Source organism: Marmota marmota, unplaced genomic scaffold, assembly GCF_001458135.2.
Source record: "Marmota marmota marmota unplaced genomic scaffold, marMar, whole genome shotgun sequence".
Lineage (NCBI taxonomy): Eukaryota > Metazoa > Chordata > Mammalia > Rodentia > Sciuridae > Marmota > Marmota marmota.
In genome coordinates this window covers 32,249,264-32,271,183 of record NW_026000174.1, presented here as the reverse complement: position 1 = coordinate 32,271,183, position 21,920 = coordinate 32,249,264, and the positions used below count along the sequence as shown (strand labels likewise).

The window sequence follows — 21,920 nt, the reverse complement described above, 5'->3', positions numbered from 1 at the left end:
CAGCAGCCAGGAGGGAAGGGGAGAAGGAAAAGGGGGCGGGGTGGGGAGAAGCTGAAGCACCTGCCTGCGCGCCGGCGAGGTCCGGCCGCGCGGTCCCGGGTCCCGGGTGGTCCTCTCGGCCGCAGCCCCTGTGGGCATCCCCGGCACCCGGGGCGGACCGGACCTGGAGCCCCGCGCCGCCCGGCTCTCGTGCCTCGGTCGCGCGCTCCCCGCCGGCCTCCCCGCCTCCGCCAAATCAAACAACTCCCCCTGCGTCCGAGCGCCCGCTCCTCGCGGCGCGGAGGCCGCTGGGGCCCGCGGACGGGGGCGGAGGGGGTCTGAGGCCGGCGGCTCTCCGCCCCCTCGCTGGCCCGCGGCAGCCCCGCGTGGCCCCAGGCGCTCAGTGGGGCGGCTCGCCACTGTCGCGGGTCGGAGGGAAGGGGGGAGAGATGGTCGGAGCCGGGAGGTACTTAACTCTTTGGAGGAGGGCGGGGAGGCGGGACAGCCTTGGGCAGAAGGGAGGGGTAGGATCCCGAGAGGGGCTTCGGGAGCGCGGGCTGTGTCTTCCTGGTCCTTCGGGTCCTCAACCCCGACACTCTTCCCTGCCGCTCCCCACCCGTGCTCTGCTCCATCGCATTTTTTTTTTTCAGCACCAAACTCACCGAAGTAGTTCCACAGAGCCACTCTCGGGCCACCGCCCCCGGAACACCTGGAACTGTGGCTGTAGGATGGATGCATGCGCACACACACACACACACACACGCACACGCACACACACACACACACACACACACACACCCTGCGCTAGCCCACACGCCGCTGCCCCAGCAACATTTATTTCCTGCTACGTGAAGGACGGAGCTTGGGTGTTTTCAAACACACCTGGCCGCTGCCAAAGAAAGGACATCCGTGGCCCTGGCAGGAGAAGGAAGGGACAAGAGAGGACATGGGAGGCGGCCTTGTGGCCTTTGTTTCCTCTTCAGTCCTCCCCACCTGCTGCAAGCAGCCCTGTGCCTTTCTCTGATACTTCGGGGAACTAGACACTCTCCTCCCCCCACTTTCCTTTCCTTGACCTCAGGGGTCCAGCATCCTCTAACCTGACAGCGATCCTCCATGACCCCCCAAAACTTTTAGTATCCTGACAAGCATCAGAATTCTTTCAGTTCTCCACAGCAAGAGGCCACTGGCCACCGAGACCCGCAGTGCTTATCTCTGATTTGGGCAACAGTGAAGTTTGAGGATAGAAATCCTGGCTCTCTCTTGTTGATAAGAACTATGAGTTGCCTTATATCTTATTCTTTTCAGTAGTAGGGGAGGTGATAAAATGGGTTCCAATCTTTTTAAAAGTGATCTTTTAAAACATACCAATAAAATAAAAATGTTGTCATATTACATATGTCTCTCAGGATTTTATTTCCCTTCAGAGTTAAAAAAATCTTCAGTTTTCCTATGACCTGCAATTTGACCTCCCACCTTCTGAGCCTTGCCAACTATGTTCCAGTTTGCAACAGTGGCTCTGTTTCTTCTCAATCATAGCAAAATTCTTCCCAGCTCAGGATGTGCACCTGATAGTCACTCTACCTGAGACACTGTTCTCCTAGGCCTACCTATGATCTAATTTTTAACATTCACCTACTCATAGGACTTCTAATGCAGCAAACTTTTCCTATCTCATTACTATTTTTCTTTTTTCCTGTGTTCTGCTCACTGTGTTAACTAAGCCAACTTTTATTCTTATTCATTTTCTGCCTTATCTAACTGGATGACAAATTCCAACAATCTTGACCATTTTGTTGCCCCACTGAGTCACCATGCCTGGAAGAATGGAGCTCAATGTGACTGTCCCACTGTGAGTTCATACAGCTTCATCAGCAATTAGGACTGAGCCAGGCCCAGACATCCTGCCTGAGGCCCTACAAGGAAATGTATGGCCCTACAAGACTGAATGGCTACAAGGAAACCTTCTATGTGCACCTCTCTCTCTGGAGATGGAAACATAGGGAGTAATTTTGCAGTCTCAAGGGAAGAGGGACATCCTGGGGGAACATATAAGGGGAGAACATGTGTCACTTGAAAAAACATTTTATATTAAAATATACTTATATATTTGGAAACCAAATCCTAAAATAACTTATTTTTTCCAAAAATAAAGCTTAACAAAATCTTATTGGCTAAAAGTGCAAAACAGCTGTCTAGTGCTTTTTTTTTTTTTTTTAACTAGGGGTCCCTTTGAGCTGGGTAGGAAGATGTAGAGTTCAAAGCCTCTGGTTGTATGAAAATGCTACAAGATTGGGTTTCTGTGTGCTCTCTGGGGAAGCATTTATAGGGTCATAGTGCTTTCAAGGATAGCTAGAAAGACACACACCTCCAGGAAGTCGCAGAATGGACAATTAGTTCTTAATCAAAATCTTCACTGGTGAAACATGGAAAGTACCATTCATGGTGCAAGGAGGAAGGGGGAGGTGGGGAGGGAGATACTGAAGGCACCTGCCCTCATTTTAATTGAAGGGAATAAAGCCTTGTTCCTCAGACCTCACACACTACAGACCGTAGCGTCCCAGCTCACTTAGCGCATATTCCTTATGAAGCATTTTAACCCAGGTTTGTCCAGAGAGTTGAGAGTAAGGAAGAGTCCCATTCTGGTGTGTGATTGTACATGCGTGTAAGTGTCCCTACCATGCACACATGCCATCCAGCAGGAAAAAAGACACTGTTGCACTTAAAGCAACAGGTACTACAAACAAGTGCCACACAGTATACAGTGGTGCATAAAGGAAAAACTATGCATGAGCCTGGGAACATGGAAGGTGACACAGAAGTGACACGGACCTGTATCTAGAAGGCTGAAGGCAGGTCCAACAAGAGGAGCAAAGCACCTTAGGAAGGTGGAATAACATGTGGCAGGTTGCACAGAGGTGAAACAGTACGACAGGTTTTGTGTGATCAGAATGTAGACATCAAGTGAAAGAAATTGAAACTCCTTTGGCAGGCTGGGCCAAACAGGTTTCTATAAAGGGAGTTCTACCTTTTATTCTTATAAAACAATTTGTCCAAGTTCTCATTTCATGAAAACCTATCTAGTAACAGTGAGAGGACAGCTTTGAAAAGGTGAAGGCTAGGGTTAGGGTTAGGGTTAGGGTTAGGGTTAGGGACACAGATTAGGTGGCTGCTGAAATCACAGGAGGCATGCAGTAAGAGTGTATGAAAAAGACAACTGACATCACCAGCCAGCCACTGCTGCATGCTCCAGGAAGCTCCAAAGGCAAGGGCTGTGAGTTCACCCAAACAGGTGTCAGGGCACTGCAGATTTGCAGACAAAAGTGGCTCCTTGAAACCTTCTTGAGAGTTATTCCACATCCAAGCTGCCTCTCTCCACACCTTTCTGTTCTTTCCACCCATCTCTGTAATCTTCCACCAGAACTTGCATATGGGTTAGGGGGAAGAGCTCAGCTTTGCTGACCACGAGGGGTAATGCTTGTGCTGATCTGCCCTGAAGTGTGGTTCCTCCTGGCTGTTGGCCTCTTTCAGCTCACGGCCTTCTGACCCATCCCCTGGGCCTGACAATTTGGTGCTGACCCTTGCAGGCAGTGAGTGACTCCTCCTCACCTCAAGCGTGGGCCCTCTCCTGAGTGTGACCCCTCTTGTACTCTCATGGAAGTCACAAGGTGGGGCCCCAGATCCTGGTATTGTGGGAAGGACCCCAGAGATTGTACCTGCCTTTCACTGGCTGTGCAATGCTCCAGACCTCCACATCCCCAGCATCCAAGAGATCTGTCCCTTGTCACTCAGTACTCACTTATCCCTGTGTCTGTCTTCCCTCCTATAAACCTCTCCAAATTTTCATCACCTGCCCAGCTGTGGTAGACACGTGACAAATATCTCCTGAATGAGAGTCAGAGTGCCTTCCTTGCTCCTTAAGGCAGAATGAAGCGGGGAGGAGAACAGGTAGAAAAAGCCGAGCCTGAGGCCTGGCATCCTGAAGGTGCCACTGATGCTCCCTTGGGTGACAGCTGCCCATCCAAAGGCCTGCTTTTCCTCTTCTGGAACCAATGATCTATATGCTTCCTTTTCACTGTAGATCCTGCAAGCTCAGCCCCTGTCTGATAAACTAATTTGTGTCCAGCTGTTAATAGCTTAATGTGTTTCCCAGATAAGGCACTTCAGTTTAACAGGGGTCTTCCACTCTTTCAGCCAAAGCAATGACTAATGGGGAGATGTTCAGACACGGTGGGGGCGGCCAGGGGAACTTCAGACAAAGTGGGCTCTCTAGACTGCTCCAAATGCACTATGTGGGCTGAGATGCCTTTCCACCCACACATGAGGGGGGATGTCAGCTTTTACAAGGTCTTGGAACAACAGCAGAAGGATCTGCTGCAGTGTGCCACTCCAGCAGGGAGGAGGGAATAAGCCAGATAGCTTGTTCTAGGGAATCCTTATTCCCCCTGCCCCAGATAACTGGGCTTGAAGAGTAAAATACCACAGGGAGTTTCACATCATCTGCCAAATGAGAATCCTAGCCATATTAGTGGCTAATGGTCAAAAATGGTGAAGCACACTTTTCATCCCTGAGATAATGAAGGCAACCTGTGCGCAGACATTTTTGCAAGGGGCTTAAAGACTTAAAACCTCTCTCCCGTTCTAGGAGGGCCCAGCGATCTAGGGTGTAAAGGAAGATAACAGATAAAAATTAAAATAAAAGGCTTGTGGAAGTAAACAGCTGGTAGGCTTTTCAGAACCTGAATGTCAGATTGAAGAAAAGCGCTAATCCTTCCTGGACAGGAAAGAACTCTCGTGTGCAAGCCTGTTACAGAGAGGTCCTGAGCTCAGTGGGAGCTGGGTCCCCTCCACCAGGCTTGGAGGGGAGTAGGCCCCTGCTAAAAGGTCAGATGGGGATCTGCAGGGGATCCAAGGCCCTTGGAAGGTTTGAAAGTAAGATGTTTGGCTTTCAGGAGGGCAGACCACGTCACACTGACAAGCCCAGAAATGAATTGATATTGATATGAATAGAAAGGACAGCAAAGGATTTCTCTCCCTTCCCTCAACTCTTTCCTTTCTTTTTTTCTTTCCTTTGAGATAAAATCATGTAAAGGCAACTCCCCAATGCACATACTAAATGCCACTGCCTTTTAATATGTTCTTTTACAGGGCTTAATTTATCATTTCCTGGGTCCTCAGGCTCAAACACTTTTCCTCTGCTGGTGGTGGGGGTCAAGTGATGGGGTAATGTTTCCCAGCCCAGTGTCCCTGTGGGTTGCGTTTTGGACTAGGCCACGCATGCTCACACTCCGTGCCTTGTTCAGGCTGTTTCCCCAGCATGGAATGTCTTTCCATGTCTTTCCATGGTTCCATGCTCTACCAAAGGAAAATCATAGGACTCATAGCAAAATTAATTTCATAAATTTCTTTCAGATTTTCCCCCAACCATAACTATTTACCCTCTCCTGTATGATCCTCCACACCTGCTTTCTCTCTCTCCTATGCCCTTTATAATTGTCCAACTCTTCTTGTAGTTGGGGTAGGTACATTTCATTTATTACTGTGGGGCTGAACATTGATACTATCATTCCTAGGTTTTAATTGCTTAGGAACAAGTACTCTGTTATTCATCATTGTACATTTAGAATAGTTGGCTTATCGTTGGGATAATTCAACAGAATTAGTAAATCCAGAGTGGCAGGCCTGTAGGAGGTTTAAAGATCACCCCGTTCCATTACCTAACTTTTCAGAAGAATCCAGGTCTCTTGGACCATGCAAAATATATTCAAAATAAACCCAGCTTCATGGGGAGACTGGGAGTACTGGGCCATGAGGGCAACTTGGAAGGCCCTCAGCAAGAAGTCAGAAGCTCACAATGCCCTCATTGGGTAAGAGCTTCACTGTTTGCTGGGAATCTGGAGACCTGACACTTTTAAATACCACTTGAAGGCAAGCTTTTGGGGAGCAAGGCTTACATCTTATTTCTTTCTATAGACCTCAAAGCATCACCAAATGTAGAAGTGGCTCAGGTAAAAGTAAAGTTTCAGGACACTTGAAAGATCCAGGGTTTTTTGTTGTTGTTGTTTTGTTTTGTTTTTACTTTTCCAAGACAGACACATCCTCTGAAGAGCAGGCATGCTTTCCCTTCTGAAAGTTGCCAGGTGCCCCTGGTATTTATTTGCTCAATTCAACATCCCAAGCCCGGAGGCTCCTCCCCCAGCCCCTTCCCCCCATCACCTCAATGAGGCAGATAAGGATTGAAGTTGTGCAATCTTAGTGTGACCTCTGACCCCTCTTGGAAAAGTCTCCAGGTAGCCAGTCCTGCCTCCACCACTGGCCAGAAGCTGCACCCCCATCTCTGACCCAGGGCAGTGTCAGGGTGTGGGGGTTGTAGACATTGGGGGAAGTGGCTCCAAGATTTACTTTAGGCTTGCCTGCCCACTCAGGTAGGCCAGCGGTTTGTGTAAAGTGAAAGAAAACTGTTTAAAGAAAAAAAAAAAAAAACTATAAAAACTAACCAAAACCCTTGCCACAGAACTGTGGGCACAGAAACCTGGAGTTACTGTTGAAGCATTAAAAAGCTTGCAGGTTTCCAACGTTGTCTTCGGTTCTGGTTTTATATCTGAGTGATTCAGAGAACTATTTGGAAAGGAACAGCCCTCAGATTCTCGCTGGGTTTTGGGGGTTTTGTTTTGTTTTCCGCAGCAGCGTTTTGGTGGGGAGAAGGCCGGTGTGGCTTTGTTGATTTTATTTTCCCTGTAGGATTGGCCCTTTCAGTCTCGGCCAGATCTGGTCACCAGGGATTCAGGTTAGCGATTGAAGAGGCAGCATCTTTGCCAAGGGGCTGGGGTCTGCACTTCGTGGGAACTGTTGAGGAACTGAGTGCCTCTCTAACAGTTTGTTGCTGAAGAGATGCAGTTGCCTTTCATGGAAAAGTTTTGTTATTGAGCAATTAACCAAATGCTTGCAGAGTGGGTTAAAAAATCTGTTACCTGACCGAGGTGTGGAGGTCTTTCCCTTGGGACAAAAATAGTGAGGAAACTGATTTCCGTTTTGTTCAGGCATCCTAATCCTCTTAGAGGTGGCTGTCTGTGTGTATGTGTGTGTGTGTGTGTGTGTGTATGATGTGTGCACAGCAGGTACAGGGTGTGCTCCTTCACCCAGCCTATGACAGGGGCCTTCAACCAGCACCATCAGGGGAGAGCTGCCCTGGCACCTGGGTCTGGGCCATAGGACATGAGAAGAGGGTAAACAGGAAGAAACATAAGCCCCAGCCAAGACAATCACTTTCTATTTAGAAGGCTACAAAGGATAATCTGGGAAATCCCAGAATGAGAGTACCATTGTCTAGCAAAGAAGAACTCTGAGCACTGCTACTGACTGGCTCTTGGCTTCTATGTTAGTCCATGAAATTGCATTGCTCATAATTACTGCTGTTGGATCAGCCTCAGCAGTCCTGAGCAGTTCTCAGCTCCTACAGCAGAACTAGCAGAGAGCTTCCCCAGAGCCAACCCGTCCCCTTTCCACAACTTCTTCCCGTTCAGGCTCCAGTCAAATGGGAACATTGGAAATTCCCTAGGACCTGGTTTTATGTTTGTCAAACACTGTCCCATCAGTTACCCTGGCAGGTATTCTCAGAAACACTCTGAACTAAGCTGGGTGGTTGATGTGATCCCATTTTCCAAGGAGATCATTGAGGCCAGAGGGGTTAAGTGAGCTGTCCAAACCTGCCTAATGAGAGGGCCAAGCTAGGCCTGAGACCTACTGGCTGCTATCCAAATGCCCTCTCCACAGGCTCTCAAACCAAGTGGACTTACACAATATTACTATTATTAACAAAGACAATGAATGACAGCAACAATAGCTAGTACTTGCCTAAGTTTTCCATGTGCTGAATACCTTTCTGAGAGGTCTGCATGTAACATCTTATTGGATCATCATAGTAACCTTACAATACAGGTATGAAAATTACATTTTATCTGGGAGGGGGGACAGGTACAAAAAAAATCCCCAAACTTGCCCAAAGTCACACAGCTAGGAAGAGACACAGCTTGGTTTAAAACCCCATTTGACTACAGAATCCATGTTCTTAACCTGTGTAGTTATATCTTTCTGTGTGATAACATCATAATCAAAATGTGAGCTTAAGAAAACACATAAATAATAAATAATATAAATTGGTCAACTGAAAGTGGTTTGACAAGTAAAAAGTGCTACACTATTTGGTGTTTTGTTGTTGTTATTGTTGTTATTTGTTGTGTTGTTGTTTTAATGATTGGTGCTACTACTAGCAAGATTCCATCAACTGCATCAAATTCTTTCTCAGGCCCTCCAATTGCAGACAGTCTTTTAATCGCCTTATGATCTAGGGCAAGTGACCAAGCTCTTTGCATCTCAGCCTGACCTGTGAAATAGGCAAGGGCATATTCATCTCTCAGGGTTGTTTTGAAAACCTGATGAGATGAGAGCCTACATGTGAAGGCACTTGGAAAACTGTACACTCCTAAAGTAGTTTCCCCAAGTTAGTTGGTGAGAAACGAAACTTACTCTGCTCAGTAGCCATACACAGTGTCTCAGCTATAGGACTTCAGGGAGGCTTAATATGCCAATGGGCATTCTAGAGCACTGAGAAGAATCTAGAAATGGAGTCCAGCAATCCCCTAGCCCACTGGGGAGGCATCCCAAGACCTCCAGCAGATGCCCAAAGCTGCAGGTAGTACTGATAGTTCTGAACCCTGTATACACTGTGTTTTTCCTATCTTTTGTAACTATGATACAGTTTATTTTATGAATTAGGCAATGTAAGAGGTTGATAACAATAAGTAATAATAAAATAAAACAATATGCTGACACAAAATTTATTTTATTTATTTTATTCTCTCTCTCTCTCTCTCTCTCTCTCTCGAATTTTCCATGTCAGACAAGTTGGCTGCGGGTAAGTGGCACTGTGGAAAGTGAAACTGCAGATAAGAGGAGAATAGTGTAACTTCTTCAAAATATTTTTTTTTTTTAATTACGGAACTCTTTGCAAATAGTAGGTGAGAGCATTTCTCAAGGTATGTACTACTCTGAGGAACCCATTTCAGGATATGTCTCTGACAAGGTGGAACCTGGCATCTGTTTACCCAGAGGCTTCCCCACTTTAAAGAAACCCTTGAAGACCATCTGGAGTCATCCCTAGATTCTCCCACTTAATTTTGAGACTGCGGCAGGAGACTTCAGCCTTCACTGACAGCATTCTAACTACTAATCCAGAGACCACAGGACAGGAGTAGGGAGAGAAAGAGGCCATGGGGCTCCATCAGAACTGTGGCAACAGAACTTCAATGACTCTCTCCTTGTCCTGTGTCTTATTCATGATCTGGTTCCTATCAGGCAGGCTCCTGGAGAGTCACACCAAAGGACAGTCACCCAGAATGTGTGGCCAGCTCCTGACACAAAGCCAAGATTCGAAGGATGATGAAGAGTACCTCCTCTTCTAGCCAGGAGCAGCAGGGTAAAGAACAACAATAGGCACGACTGGAACAGTACTTGGGCCTGTCTCTCTCTGTTCAGATGCCACTATTCTTTGAAGGTGGTCCTGGGGTGTTTGAAATTCCCACCATTTCATTTTGGCAATAAAAACTGCTAACGTTTATTGAGTATTTATACACATGTCCCAGATACTGTCTAAGCTCTTTATATAAATCACCATCTTCAGTCCTCACAATAAACTTGTGGAAGTGGTACCATCAGCATTTTACAGTATAAGTAATGACAGCGTGAAAGTGTTCAGCAAATTGCCAGTCGACAAACGTCTCACCAAGAGTGCAGCTAGAATTCCAACACAGCCTGGTCTGACTCCATGGCCTGGAACTTGAGGCCAGTTGCTTTTCTGCATTTCCTTAGAATGTTCCCTGTCATTCCTGTCATTTCCACTCACAGGAGGCCAAAGAGAGCAAGACTGCCCTAGGACAGCCTTCAAATCTTCTTCAGGTCTTCTAGAACAGTGGTCCTCAAAGTGTGGTCTGCAATCAAGCAGCATTGACATCAGCTGGGAGCTTGTAATATACAAATTCTTGGGCCCCCACCCTATGCCCACTGAATGAGAACCGCGTGGCTCCCAGCCCATCTATATTTTTACAAGCCTGACAGCTGATTCTGATACCCACTAAAGATTGAGAACCACTGCTCCAGAGGCAAGGGCTCTGAACCCAGGTCATGGTGTCATGATACCTGAGAGAGGTGACAGGACTAGCTCCAGAGTCACCTGTTCCTTGATCCTGCAGTGTCACCAGCAACCAGCAGGGCATAGACAAGCAAGGCTGGGAAAGGGAGGAGGGAGTGGGCTCGCTGTCATTCTGGGATGGAGTAATAGCAAAATCTTGTGGTCTCAGGGAGTTCCAGAAGCTAAGGCTGGACACGGGGATGAGGGCCAGGATTTCCATGAGGAGGGAGACGTGAGGTCCTGCATGGCAGGAGGGAAAGGCCAGCACAGGGAATTTGCTGTGTTTATCCCCTTTACATTCCAAGCCCTATCCCACTTACCCATCTTCCCTCCTTGCAAAACATTAGACTCCGAGCTGTGCAAGCTGGAAAGACCTGAGTTCTCCCTCCTGCCAGCGCATCCTGCTTAGAGGGCCTCTGACCTCTGCCTGAACCCCTGCAGTGATGGAGTAAGCCTGGCTGGCTGCCCCCAAGGCAGTTCTTTGCCCTTCTGGATCTATTTCTATCTGTGAGATTTCTGCACATTTCTGCATATTTTTTAGTCCAGTCCCTGGCCTTCCTACTTTCACCCTCTGGAAGCCCACAGAGCTGGCCTGCCTCAGGACAGCCTTTGAATGTTTAGTGACAGTGCTCATGCTTCCTGGGTCTCCTTTTGTCCAGGAAAAAAGGCCACCATTCTTTCAATAATTGTTCTTCTACCTTTTATCACGTCCTTTTGCCATCCCAGTCCACCTTTGGGAAGGCTCCTGTGGGGTGCTCTGTGAGGGGGTGCCCAGGGCCCTAATCTGACAACTTCTTTTTTTAAAAAAAAAATTGAGTATTTATTATTTTTTAGTTTTCGGAGGACACAACATCTTTGTTTGTATGTGGTGCTGAGGATCGAACCCAGGCCGCACGCATGCCAGGCGAGCGTGCTACCGCTTGAGCTACATCCCCAGCCCGAATCTGACAACTTCTGTTGGCTAAACTCATCAAAATCCATTTAATCCGAGGTGAGCAAACAGCACTTCACGGAGGGAGAGGCAAAGAGCCCTGCCCTGTAGGGGGCACTGCAGAGAGAGAGCCCTGACTGCACAGAACATGGAAAAGGATAGCCTGCCCCTGGGAGGTGGGCCCCTGCCTCTGCTTGCTCAAGGAGATGATTCCTGAGACCCACTCAGCACACTGTGAGGGGGGCCCACCCTGATAGGGAAATCCCAGCCACATTCACAGGACCCCATAACCTGTTGGAGCCTCCACTGCCTGGCCTGGCTCCCTGTTTCCCAGCATTGCTGGGTTCTCACTGTCCCAGTTGGAACCCTTTGCTCCTGGAGTCTGTAAACATCAGGCTCTCTGCACTTGGCAATCACTAAGCCTGTCTGCAGGGACGAGATAGAGATGAGTCTGTTTTCACTGGATAATTGTGGTTATCTTCCCTGAGGAAGCCCAGCTGGGAGCCTGGAGATCAGTGCTGCAGGTCTCGATGCATCTTCCCGAGACCAGACGAGACGCACTGCTTGGAGTCGGGCTCTGGTCCTTCCTGGCTAGTTGTGTCTTTGTGCCTTGCTACCCCATCTGCGCATGGGACTTACAATGGTGCTTCTTTCTCGTATTTGCTGAGGACCAGGTGAACACATGCAGGAACACTGGGCAGAGCATCTCCCACATCGTGCTCATTGAGTGTTTATTGCTCTGTTGGTGGTACTGCTTTAACTCAAGTTGATTAGGGATCAAGTTATACGTGGCTAGAGCATTTTAACTTTGCAAGGACTTCCATTATTCTCTCATTTGATCCTTATAATTCAGTGAGATGATGACATCAAGATTTATAACCATGCCAGGTGTGGTGATGTACACCTGTAATCCCAGCGGCTTGGGAGGCTGAAGCAGGAGGATTGCAAGTTCAAGGCCAGCCTCAGCAATTTAGTGACACCCCGCCTCAAAATAAAATTAAAGGGAATGTAGCTTACTGGTAAAGTACCCCAGAGTTAAATCCCCCGTACCCATCCTACAAGATTTACCATTCAATTGTATAGGTATAAAAATCAAAGCCCAGAAATGCCAAGTAACTATTCCAAGGTCACAAAGCAGAATCAGGGTTAGATCTCAGGTCATGTGGCCTTCTGCCTTGGGCTGTTGAGAAATAGTTTTGATGAAGTTTATCCTACATTATCATCACTCTTCCTCTCATACTGTATATTTATATGATCATATGATTGCCTTTTTACTAAAATCAAGAGCTGGACTCATGATTTAGGACCTAAAATTCTCAAATCCAGACTTACACAGCTTTCTTCCCTGTACACCCCAATTTCTTTCTTTTCTTTTCTTTTTCTTTTTTTTTTAGGTACTGGGAATTGAACTCAGGGGTACTTGACCATTGAGCCACATCCCCAGCTCTATTTTTTATTTCATTTAGAAACAGAGTCTTCCATAGGACTACCCTCCCTGGCTCGCTCCAAGTGGCTTCCTACAGTGTCCCTAGGGAACTGACTTTCTTTTGCAGTAACCCAGATCCAAGTCCATTTCTGGATGCAGCAAGGCAGGGTGGGACACAGGTGGGGTGGGAGGAGGGTACACCTGGCTTCTCCAGATGTAGGCCTCTAGTTTGACAATCTCAAGGAGCCCCAGACAGGGATTCCAGGGGTTCATGCCTGGAGCTGGGAGGCACTGTGTTCCATGATGTGGTTCCAGAACTCCCAACTTTCCCCACCATGACCCATCCAGGCCTGATATGCACCATCCCTCCAACGTCTGCACTCGAGGTTCACAGCTGGCTTGGTGGTGTGCTCCTGGGAAGGCCGCTCTTTATCTCCGTGCTCCTCTGGCTCCAGGAGTCGCTTTGTTGCCTCATCCAGAGACATCAACACTGCCTTCTCTCAGCACTTGTGGTCTAAGATGTTCCAATGACATCAGCTTCCTGAGAGCTGGACAGTTCCCTTCACTTCAAAGCCTGGCTCGCTCCCCGCCGCCAGCCCCTGCCTGTCCACACGTGGACTCAACCTTCCATCCTCTCAGCACAGGGAGCTGGGCTCTCACAGTCCACAGGCACCTCAGCACAGCTCAGGACCTCAATCCCATTCCTCTGGATTAGGTAGAACTCACAGCCCTGAAGATCTAAAAAGATGGCCTTCTTATTGCCAAGGAGTGGCACCGCAGGGGCTGAAATCTCTGGCTCCAAGGCAGAATCCTTCTCATGTTTGTTAATGTAGCCAACATGTATGTTTTGAAATGACCACTAAGTGCCTGATTCTATTCTGGGTGTTGGAGAGGGAAAGTCAGGCCCCACCCTAAGGCACTGATAGTCTAGGGCCACATAACTGGCTAACACAGAAGGCCAGCCACCGAGGACACTGCTCCTGGGGTGGGGACAGTGCTTAGGAGTATCTGCTCTGAAAGGCTTCCTAAGGAGGGCACCTGGAAGCAGAGACCTGAACAAAAGCAGAAAGCAAGCTGCACAGAGGACCTGAGGGAGCAGTATTCCTGGCAGAGGAGACAGGAGCCCAGGGCCTGTGCAGAATGGGGTCAGGATGCTCAAGGACAGCAATCAAGTCCCTGAGCTTTTGCAGAGTGAGCAAGGTGGATGGTAAGAGGGGGGAGCTGGAGAGAAAGGAAGGGCCAGCTCTCAGCCGACTGTGGCCTGTACAGGTCCAGCCCTCAGCCTGGTTTTTTAGCCCATGAGCTAAGGACAGTTTTTTCCATTTTAAAAGGTTGGAAGGAGAAAAAGATAAAGGTGGAGAAGATGATGACTGGCATGTGACAGGCTATTTCATAGGCTGTAAAACCTAAAATATTTACTCTCTGTTCTTCTACAGAAAATTTTTCGTATTCCCTAACAGAGATCTAAAGGATGAAAAGTTGTTTGGCTTTTATTTCAGGTGTTAGAGGAAGTTACAGGAGGGTTCTGGGCAAGCAAGTGGCATTACCTGACATATACCTGTCAATTCTCACTCTGGGTATGCAGTGGAGAAAGGGCTGTCAGGTTCCAGGTGGTGGCAGGGAGGTGAGTTGGAGCCAGGAGACAGACAGGTGTGAGAAGGCAGGAGCTCTGCCCCGGGGGTGGCAGTGGGTGTGGTGAGGTAAGATCGAGTTTGGTCATCCTGAAGGATGACTCTTGGGTGTTTAGCTTGAATAAATGGGCAGGTGTTAGTGCCATTTACTGAGGTACAGAAAATCAAGGGAGAAGCAGTTTACTACATGGGTGTAAAAAAGCAAAAGATCAGCTTCGGCCATGATCAGTTTGAGATGATGATTAGACAGCAAAGCAGAGACACTTATAAACATACACACGCAAAAGGCACACACATATATGCAAAGAATGATGACATCGCTTAATGTTGTGGCTCACACCTATAATCCTGGTGACCGAGGAGACTGAGGCAGGAGGGTCACAAGATGGAAGCCAACCTTGGCAACTTAATGAGGCCCTCTCAGAAATAAAAAACAGAAAGGACTGGGGATGTATCTTGGTGGTAGAGCACCCCTAGATTCAAACCCCAGGACCATAAAGAAGAAAAAAATGATAATAATGTCACAGATGATATTTGGGAAAAGAAAAAAATATGTGGAAGATTTACTCTTTTTTTTTTTTGTACCAGGGATTGAACCCAGGGGACCCTTAACCACTGAGACACATCCTAGCCCTTTTTTTTTTTTTTGTATTTTCGTTTAGAAACAGGGTCTCGCTGAGTTACTTAGGGCCTTGCTAAGTTGCTGAGGCTCGCTTTGAACTTACAGTCCTCCTGCCTCAGCCTCCCAAGCCACACTGCACCACCACACCCAGAGGAAGATTCACTCTTATATATGATGTATTTAATATTGATTCTCATAACATTGTATAAGGAAGAATTTTTCTATGATTCTGTCACCTTAGTGATGAGAAAAGTGGGACTTAAAAAGTTCAGCAGTTATTTAAAACAAAGTTAAGCGGTTACAATGTACTAATTTAAATAATAATACTAGAAGAGAGGTCAGTAAAGCACATGCACCTGGAGGAGGCACGAGAAGAGGGAAAGGAAGGTACTAGGGAATGATATTGACCAAATTAAGTTACTATGTGCTCGGACAAATATGGCATAACAAATCTCCCTATTGCGCATAATGACAATCATCAATAACAAATAAAATTTAAAGTTAAGCAGTTTCCTCCAAGTAACATATGGAATTAGACAATGGCTGAGGTAGAGATAAAGCCAGCAGCCCACATCTCTTAATCTTAACTCTACTGACCTGTACAACATGGCCATGTATACTTGGGAACATGCCCTTCCTTTCTTGGTGCTTGGGTTGGGCACAATTATTTGGGGACATAATGGACAAATTGAATTCTTGCCGTCTCCTGGAGGTGTTTCGATGATCAGAGACAATAAGACCTTCTTGTTTCCCACCTCTGGATTTAGTACAATTGAATAAACACATTTTCATTGTGATTTTTTTTCTTATATGGTACTTTTAAAATTATGAAACCCATGATTATTAATTAAAATTAAAAATATGAAAAAACAGGAAGAAGGGAAAAGTGTGCCGTTCCCAGCCCTTAAATATCACCATGGCCAAACTTCCTGAGATTGTTGGAAGAGTGCACTTACCCGTGTTATAGCTAGAAATAATTGATTTTGGGGGTTCAGGACTGTGGGCCCAGAAATTGAAGATAACCTCCTAAGAACTAATGACCTGCATGGCAGAGAAGCCAGGTCACAGTAAAAAAAATGGCTGATAAAACAACCTGCAGCCCTGTGTTCAGAATTATGCTAAGCACCTTCACTGTGTGACCATGTTGGATTCTCACATCCCATTCTATAGCTTAGGAAACTGAGGCTTTTCAGAAATGAGATATTCATCCAGCTGTAATGGGCCTCAGAGCAGGAGTTTTTCAACTGGGCCTATTCTGCACCTAGAGGACAATTATGGCCCATTGGAAAGCTAGGAGGTGCTCAATAAATGTTTCTTGAACAAATAAGACTAAAGAATCTGAAAAGTTTTGAACAAGATTAAGGAGAGTGAGCTGGGGTAACCCAGGAATGACTAATTGATTCATGCAGTCAAAAAATATTTATTGAATACCTACTAAGTGCCAATCTATCAGCTAGGCACACAGAACCAGCACTAAATAAGACAGATGTCTTATCCCTGTGCTACTTACATGTTAGTGGGTGGATCACACTGATGGCTATATGAGGAGATGCTCAGGGTGGTTGGCAACCCTGACTCCATCCTGGAAGGCTCTAGAAGTCTGCCTTCTTTCATTGTGACTCGCATGTTCATCTTGTGCCAATCCACTTGTTCGAAATATGAAGAATCTAATTACAGAGCACTGCTATGCTGCAGACCTCACATCATCTAACTTGGGCATCGTCTCTCTTACTAGCTTCTTTCTGCTCGATTTCCACTCAGACCCACTTTCAGGGATTCTTGGCCTGAGCCTATGGCCAACCAGGGATCCCCATGGAGAAGAGGCTGTCTACATGGATGCCCACTTTGCTGTGGCGGTGGTGGGGAGGAAAGTCACATTTCCAAATTGGTATGTAACTTTAAAAAGGTAAAAATCCATGGCTCTAATCTTTTTCCACTTGAGTGATATTTCCCATAGTCTGTGCATGTTGGCTCTTTTTTCCTTAACAGTCCCTCGCAGAGCTGAGACTGACTGGCACTCCGGGTTTGCTTTCAGAAAGCATGCGAGTACAGAATTGGTATTTTTCCAGGCACGGCATAAAACGGAGCTTAATTCATTCACTTCCACATTGACACAAGGGGGAATGTTCCAATTCCTGAGCCACCGAGAAAGGCAAGGTCCCCTACCAAGCTTCACACAACCCTCTTTCACTTGATTATTATTTGAGCCTCACCCCTGGCCCTGACTCCACACCGTGGGTCTCCACCGTTTCCCTGAGTACACACAGTCTTAGATGTCTCTGAGCCAAAGAAAATAGCACCGTTCAGATAGTCGAAGGCAAGAACAGACTTCCTAAGCAGGTTGTGCATCTGCCAGAATTCCTGCTTGCTATGCTTATTCTTGAACTTCAGATATCAATCACCATCTCTATAGGGTAGAGAATGGAATCGAAAATACAGAGAGTCTCCTGTTATTCCATTTTGTTGAAAGCAAGTAGCATATTCAAGTGGAACATTTCAGGTTCAAGGTCTCTGTAAGCACTCATTTCTTCACTGTTTCAACAAATGCATATCAAGTATCTGGGGAACTGCAGACACTTTCTAAGTGAGGAGGACAAAGTAGTGAACAAGACAGTTGTGGCTCCTGCCCCCCGGGAGCTTATGGATGAATGCAGGAAGGAGACACTACCAAACATGGGTATGTAAGAAAAGAAAATATGGGAACATGTAACCAAAGACCCTATGTAGTATCTTGGTATTGAGGAACAAGGAGACTTCTCTGCTGACTTAATAGCTACGTTACTGAGATCCATGTGCATGGAGGAGAACAGATTAGGAGGCAGCAAGTCTTGGGCAAAGGCCCTGAGGTCAGAACTAGGACAGTATATTGGAGGAAATGGAAGAAAGCCCATGTAGGAAAGGAAAGCCACATATGTCTAGAAAGAAGGCTAGAGAAGAAACTGGGACCAGCATAGAAAGGGACTCAAATCATCCCAAGGATTTGGGACCTCATCCTGAGTGTGATGGGGAGTCATGGAAAAGTATTTGGAAGGTGTGCGTGGGGGTCGGGTGGGTATGACATGATGGAGTTGAGGCTTTGAAGATCATTCTGATCATAGTGTGGAGAATGGATTTGTGATGGCAAAATCCTATGGGTGTGAGAGAAAGCCAATCTAGAAGCTTCTTCGGGAGGCCAGGAGAGAGATGATAGTGGTCTGGACCAGAGTGAAGGTAATGGACAGGAAAACAAATGGACTCACCTAAGAGCAATCAGAGAGCCTGACCCAACAGGACTCAGTGGTTGGTAGGATGTGGAGGAGGGGAAGAGGGAGGGATTAGTTCTCGAGTCCACAATTTCTGCCTGTCCCCGGTGCAGTTTTAAACGCCCCTTCCTGGCCTTCCTCCCCCCAGGAGAGGGCTATGTGAGTGGACGCTCCAGGTGGGCTTGGCAGGCCAGGTGTGAAGTTGCAATGAGCCCTAGTGCAGAGGCTGCAGGGACGCTCCTGCGCCTGTCGAAGGTGTGCTCACCCAGCGCTTTCTGCCAGCTGCTCCTCTTCCTAAATGTCACATGGTGGGCTCTTCAGTTCTAACACTGCCTCCTCAGAGCCCCTCTTCTCAAGGTGCCCCCATTTACCTTGAACACACCACTCTGCTTTCTGCATAGCACCTGCCACTGCTGAAAGAAACTTATTCATTCATCTCTTTACTAGTCTTTTGCCTAAATCTCCCCTAAAGGATGCAAATTCTGTGACAACAGAAACATCACCATTCTTACATCACAGTGTTTAACTCATAGTAGGTGCTCAATAAAAAAGATGAATGAACTGATGAATGACTCCCCAGACTACCCTCTCCTTGAGCAATCTGGACATCCACAGCAGCGCTGACTCTGGGTCTGACACAGTCTGAGCAGCTCTGTGTCACGAGCCCCTTCTTGCTCATGTGGCCTCCATCTCCACACAGGGCTCAGGTGAGTGATGGTTTTCCAAGAAACAATGTTCCCAAGGGGTTTCCTTTCCTTTACTCCCCCAAACAGAAGAACCACCAGCCCTGGTATTTTTCCAAACACCACACCTGGGGGCACAGAGTGAACCTGATAGGATCCCAGGACGGAATTACTTATTCACGCCCATGACTGGAAGAGCTCACAGAGAAATACTGCTTGGGTTGCTGATTCGGTACTATTTTTTTTTCTCCCTAGCTTTCCCTATAGATCTCGGGGCCAAAGTCAACTGCATGTGTAGTTCATAACTGGTTCTTTTTAACCCAGGATATTAGACAGGATTTGCTTCTCTCAGCTAAATTCCTTCTTGGAAAGGGACTAGATTCTTCTCTCTGACTCTTCTAACTTTATATTGAAGAGGTGCTATTTTCAAAATTGCCTTTTGGGAAACAGAGGAAGGTGAAGGGAGGGATGTCATTTTGTGGAGGGGAGAGAAACAGGGTATGGTGGACTCCAGCCAGGGCTGACCACAGGGACAGGTCAGGGCAGTCACCAGGAAGCTGGTGGCCCTCAGAGCTGCATCCTGGCTGTCTTGTGCATGTTGGGAGAGGGTCTTCTGCTTTCTTTACAGGAGTCTGCAGTCACCCCTGTGGCCAGAGGGAAGTGACTAATCACCGCATCACCGTCTAGTCATTATTTCAACTGAAACCGCCACACAGTGCTAATGGCATTAGGGGAACTGTCATCCTACCTGTCTCGGCCCTGAGTTGAGCTGTGGGGCTGGGATCTGGGCAAAGGACATATCCCAGAACCACTGACTTTTGTTGTGCCGGACATCTCTTTCCGGAGGAGCAACACAAGGGTGCAGGCCAGCCGAGGTGCTGGGCCTCATCTTGAAATAAAATGAAGGTTCACTTTTACACACTAATTCATATGTGGGAATTCTCTCTTGATAGGGTGTATTTTTCTTGCAAAAATTGCCTTTTGGGAAACAGGAAAATGATAATTAACACATGCTTATTTGGAAACCAAACAAACTTTGAGGAATGTTGTGGGCGCTGAGCTCAATATAATGACATTGCTATCCCTGGCATGGTCACAGCTCTGCATCACTGCTCATCTGCATCTTCTACACCTGTACCCCCAAATGGTGATAGCAGCAATCATGAATAATGATGATCCAATAATGTGATGAGCACTTTGTATACATTACATTATTCAGTTTACGTAAAAACCCCATGAGGTGGGTTTCAATATTGTTGGTATTTTGCAAACTAGAAAACTGGAGATTAGAGATGTTAATCAACTTGTCCAAGAACACAGAGCTAGTAAGTACCAGATATGGAAGCAACCCCAGGCTTATCGGACACAAGCATCTCCACTCCAGCTTCTGTTATCAGCTTCTCTTCAACTAAAAAGCCGATTTACTCTTTTGTAAGTCAGCAAAGAGTTTTTTGTTTTTTCCTACAAAAAACTTTTTACCAACTGTGTTTTTTAAAACAATACCTGGCCTTAATCCCTTCTTGTAATCGAGAGTATTGGACAAGGTATCATCCTGTGTCTCCCAGGCCCAAAGTTCTATGTTTTCATTCTAATCCATTGCACAAAACACCTTCTTCCTCTCAAGCTTAGCAGACTCTTTAAAACACTCACCAACAGTTCTCTGCAGATGGTAGAGAAATCCTGTGTGTGTGTGTGTGTTGGGGGGGGGGGGTTGTTGTTGTAATTAATCTGCTCCTATGAATCCTGGGGTGGGGGTTTAATTAATTAAGATCGGCAGTCTCCTGGAGGTGCAGGATGGTGGGCAAAAGTGGCAGCTCTGCCTCCCTGCTGAGGCCTGGACTCTTCTTTGGCAACCTGCTGCTTCTAGTCACAAGGTGACTGCCAGCCTGGCCACCTCTCCCTGCCCTTGTGCCATTAGTGTGTGACCAGCTGTGGGCATGGAGGGACTCCATCAGTCCCCAGGTCTGCTGTTTGCCCTGCGGCAGAACAGGAAGGGGTTGCACAAGACTCCCAGCTCTAGCCCAACCCCTTCCCTGCCCAGGCCTCACCTGTGGTCTCCTGATGGACACAACCACTCTGAGAAATCAGCGTAGGAGGGAATGGGTTCTTGGCTCATGATGCTTTGTGTGTGTATGTGTGCACAGCAGTGGGGACTGAACCCAGGTCCTCATACAGGCTAGATAAGTGCTGCACAACTAGGTCACACCACCAGCCCCTCTCCTGTCCCACTCCCCCCCCCCTTTTATGAGACAGGGTCTCAGTAAGTTGCCCAGGCTGGCTTCGAACTTGCAATCCTCCTGCTTCAGCCTCCAGAGTGGCTGGAATTACAGCATATGTCACCACACCCAGCTTGCGTGGCTTCTTATGGTGGAGTGACCCCTTTGTCACCAGGGCTTCCCACTTCCCTGACCCAACAGCACTCTTCCTCTATCTTCTCTGGCCCCTCTCTGTTCCTGTCCTGAGAAAGTGCCTCCCCTGCATTGTTCCCAGCTGGCCTCTTCTTACCATTAGAACAAGCAGCACCTCCTCAGAGGCCTTCCCTGACCTGTCACTCTATTCCATTTTATTTTCTTCACCACTCTTATCATTATTTGAGATTATTTTGCTTATGGATTTCATCATGTTTCCCTGGCACTGAAATATAAGTTCTGGGCCAGGGATGTGGCTCAGTGGCAGAGTGCTTGCTGAGCATGCACAAGGCCTGGAGTTTGATTGCCAGCACCACATAAATAAATAAATAGACACAGAAATAGATATAGAAGTTCTATGGAAGCAGAACTTCTTCGTTTTTGTCCTGGTGCCTCAAATAGAGTAGGAGATGCTCAGTAAATGGGATAAACAAAATGCTTTGTTCTCATCTATAAAGTCGTGGTGACAATATTGATATCGAAAGGCCTCTGTGAAGATGAGAGAAGTGGATTTTCAGTGTTTGGAAGGACTAGGTTCCAATGACTCAGAGTTTATTACTATTCTTGCACTGAGAGAAGCAGTGTAGACCAGGGGTCAAGACAGTAGGCTCTGGAGTCTACTGTGGCCTTTACACTTAATTATCTTGGTCTTTAGTTGATGACTTAACTTCTCTTAAGTCACAGTTTCCTCAGCTGTAACATAGTGATAATGATACTACTAATTTCTAGGGCTTTGTGCAGATTAAATAAGACAACCCATGAAAAGCACTCTGAGCAATGTCTGGAATGTTCTCTGCTACTGCTGTGTGCCAGAT

At 47.0% G+C, this 21,920-nt stretch overlaps 1 protein-coding gene across 15 annotated transcripts in view; it reads right to left on the bottom strand.

Annotated features, from left to right (window-relative positions):
* Nav2 (neuron navigator 2) overlaps positions 1-21,920 on the bottom strand; it is a 704,255-nt gene that overhangs the window by 313,984 nt on the left and 368,351 nt on the right. The gene's annotated exons all lie outside the window — the stretch shown is intronic.